A 4,114-nucleotide genomic window follows, 5' to 3' on the forward strand; every position below is an offset into this window, starting at 1 on the left:
TCTGTGTGATAATCTTGTTTGATATTTAAAAAATAAAACTGTTTGGCAATTGAGCCTTGGTTTCTATGTAAGGGGGAACAGAAGAGGACCTCTGAGACATTATGAGTATTTCACTCTTAAGATGATTCCTGTCCTTCAGGCACAGGGTGGTTTTGTTTAATATCCGACAGCAAGTTAGGAGTTGGTCCTCAACTGGAAATTCTCCATCCAGTCCGATGACCCAGCAGCAGATCACTGGGAGGCACCTGCGGGCTTTCACTGTTGCTCTGGTCTACACTCCATGCTGCTCTGTGCCACAGAGAATTTGCATAGCCAGCTCCTCAGCTCCTTTCTGCACCACATGGGCTCCAGCAGCCCTGCTAGTTCCCATGGACATGCCTTCTGCATTGCGACACCGGAGGGGTAGCACTCCAAGGGAGGCGCAGTATCCGTCCCCATCATGCATTCTGGGAAGAGACATGCAGCCACTTGATCTAAAGCACATTCATTCAACTTCCACCTTAATTCCACCGACCCTTAAACTCCTACCTGGGGCTTCATGGGGACTTCGTCAGCAAGTTTGGGATTTATAGTTTCAGGTAGGGGAAGCTGTCCCCAGTCAGACATAATAGCCATTCCCATAAGCCATGCAGGTCAAGGAGACACAAACTGATCCCACAAGGTGGGTTTAAACCTTCCAGTTTCCGTCCACACCACCAATCCTTTCATTTCCAGGTTTCCAAGTCCATTGGAGCCCTCATTAGGGATTCCCATGGAGCTCCTATATTAAGAGCCCCAGAAACTTCACCCTCCCCTATTTGTGTGCAAAAAGATTTGGGTCCATAGAAGGGCACAGACACCCCAGGAACCCTTGTCCTTTTTTCATTATTATTTTTTGATTGATTTTAGAAGAAGGGAGGGGGAGATAGAAACATAGATGAGAGAGAACATCGATTGGCCACCTCCTGCATGCCCCACACTGGGGATCAGGCCCACAACCTGGGCACGTGCCCTGACTGGGAATCGAACCAGCGACCTCTTGGTGTGTGGGTCAATGCTCAACCACTGAGCCACACTGGCCAGGCCTTTTGTCATTCTTAATTAGTTGTATTAGTGCCACATTCTTGTTATAATCTCTGCCTTCTTGCATTTCAATTTTCTCCAAACTAAAAAACAGTGGGCTTGTTTGGGGTCCTCGGGTGCTCAGGGACCAGCAGGAGGTCACCTACCCCACTCACTCCTCCACAGTGCTGTGTTCAGACCTTTGCTTCAGCCCTGTCAAATGGGCAGGGGTGCACAGCACGCTTCAGGGAGGCAGGGGCTCCCAGGTGCTGCAGGATGAGCAGATGGTATGTCAAATACAATGAACTGCTGGGAATTCAACTTAAAACTACTTAAGAAACAGCCCTGGCCAGTTTGGCTCAGCGGTTAGAGCGTCGGCCTGCGGTCTGGAGAGACCCAGGTTCGGTTCCCGCTAAGGGCATGTACTTCGGTTGCAGTTTGTCCCCGGCCCTGGTTGGGGCCCTGGTTGGTCGTGCGGGTGGCAGCCACTCGATGTGTTCCTTTCACATCGATGTTTCTCTCTCTCTGTTCCCCTCTCTCCCTCCCACTCTACCTGAACAAAAAATGGAAAAATGTCCTCGGGTGAGGATAAAAAAAAAAAAAACTACTTAAGAAACAACTCTGCATCATGAAAATGAATCATGTGGAAAGATTGCCAAGATTAAAAAACAAAAATGAAAATAGGTCAAAATATGTAGGGTACAGAACAATTTGTGTTAACATTTCTAACAACCTGGAAAGATAAAAATGGGAGAAAGGGGACCCTGAGGTGGGTGGGATGCTTGCTTATTATTGCTGCAGTTTACATTCCTTTAACATTTTGGTTAAATATTTTCTGTGTATATTGCATTTTTGTTAAGAAATCTATACAACAGATCTCGACCAAGCAGGCCTTCTAAATGCTCTTGCTCATACGTAGATCACGGTGTCTCAGCGAGCAGCACTCTCCCAACTAAAAATGTGTCTGGACATTGTCCAGTGGCCCTGGGTGTTAGAATTGACCCCCGTGTGAGAACCCTTATGATGCTTTAGGCCCATTCTAGTTCCTGCCTCAGCCACACCATCTTTCTCAGCTTCATTCATTGACCTCAACCCAATTTCTGAAGAAAAGACTAGAATGCAGTTCTATGTGGCTGCTTCTCAACTATGACTGGGCTGAGAATTAGCACAAATTCTGGAAAAAATATAAACCAGAGTTGACAAACGACGGACCTCAGGCCAAACCCATCCTGTTTCCTCGTGTGTGTCAGTAAAGTTTTATTGTACATGTAAAGTTTCATGTACATGTGTCTGTGACTGCTTTCATGCCACAAATGGCAGAATTGAGTCTGGAGACCCATCTGTTTTGCAAAGCCTAAAATCCTTACCATCTGGTTCAGAAGAGGTTTGCTAATCCTTGATCTGAACAATAAAGTGGGAAATCTAACTTGTAAAAGAGCATATTTAATATTTTCCTATGGGACTTAAAGCTCTCATCATTTTGAACAAGGGAATGTAGGCTGAGAAACAGTTTTGCTTTTTGTGAATTGCCCTCATGCAAAAGAAAAGCTGGCGAGGTGGCACATGAGGTGCTGGACGAAGTGCTGCACTGGAAGGAGCCCTCAGACTTCTGGAATGAGCACACTGACTAGAACTGAACACCAAATATGCCAACAGCAATGGTCAGAGTGGCAGATTGTGAGGGAGCTTCCTCATCCTGCTGTACATTTTCCTCTCACTTATTTTTTATCCTCACCCGAGGACATTTTTCCATTTTTTGTTCAGATAGAGTGGGAGGGAGGGAGGGAGAGAGAGAAAGAAACATCGACGTAAAAGGGACACATTGAGTGGCTGCTACCCACATGACCAACCAGGGCCAGGAACAAACTGCAACCAAGATACGCGCCCTTAGCGGGAACTGAACCCGGGTCTCTCTGGACCGCAGGCCGACGCTCTAACCACTGAGCAAAACTGGCCGGGGCTCCTCTTAGTTTTTGTTTGGGGAATTTTTGTGTTTATTTGCGCCAAATTATCAACATATGTCAGGGTGCAAGATCTCAAATACTCCTCACATCTAGAATTCGAAAAACTACAGTTTTTATATCATTTTGGTGACAGCCTCTAGAAGGAGGGGTTGGGAGAGGCCATCACAGCAGACGGGAAATGAGAAGAACCAACCAAGATGGTGCTCAATCCTCCCTGAGTCAGCAGGGAAACAGTCAAAACAAAGAACTGATGCCAAAAGGCAATACCATTATGGCGACACAGCTCTCTGGAGTATGAGAGGAAGTGGGTTCCTCTGTGTGGGGAGGTGTTATAATCTCCCACTTCCCCACCATCCTCCCTTATACCCCAACACACACGAAATCTGCCATCACAGTAAAACTCTGCCAGCAACCCTGACTGTCCTAGAGAGGAGTGAGGGAATTGTAACTTTGCATACCTGAAACAAATTTATTTATTTATCTTATTTTATTATTTATGTTATGTTATGTTATGTTATGTTATGTTATCCTCACCCAAGGACATTTTTGCACTTATCTTCAGTTAGAATGGGAAGGAGAGAGGGGGAAGAAAGAGAGAGAGGCATCGAAGTGAGAGAGACACATTGACTGGTTGCCACCCACACAATCCCAACCGGGGCCAGGGACAAACTGCAACCAAGATATGTACCCTTAGCGGGAACCGAACCCAGGCCTCTCTGGTTCGCGGACCGACGCTCTAAACGCTGAGTCAAACCTGCCGGGGCACAAATTTATTTTTTTAAATCCTCACCTGAGGATATTTTTCTATTTATCTTCAGATAAAGTGGGAGGGAGAGAAAGGGAAAGAAAGAGAAACACCGGTGTAAGAGGGACACATCGACTGGTTGCCTCCTGCATGACTCTGACCAGGGCCGGAGACAAAACCAAACCGAGGTACATGCCCTTGGCCGGAATTGAACCTGCGACTCATTGTTCTGCGGACCGATGCTCTACTGCTGAGCCAAACCAGCCAGGGCACACCTGAAACAAATTTGACCACCGCACCCATCACTTCTGGAATCAGAGCTGTTTCATACCCCTGCTGCCCCTTGTCGTTACTCACCTTTGCA

Source organism: Molossus molossus, unplaced genomic scaffold (genome assembly GCF_014108415.1).
Source record: "Molossus molossus isolate mMolMol1 unplaced genomic scaffold, mMolMol1.p scaffold_m16_p_4, whole genome shotgun sequence".
Lineage (NCBI taxonomy): Eukaryota > Metazoa > Chordata > Mammalia > Chiroptera > Molossidae > Molossus > Molossus molossus.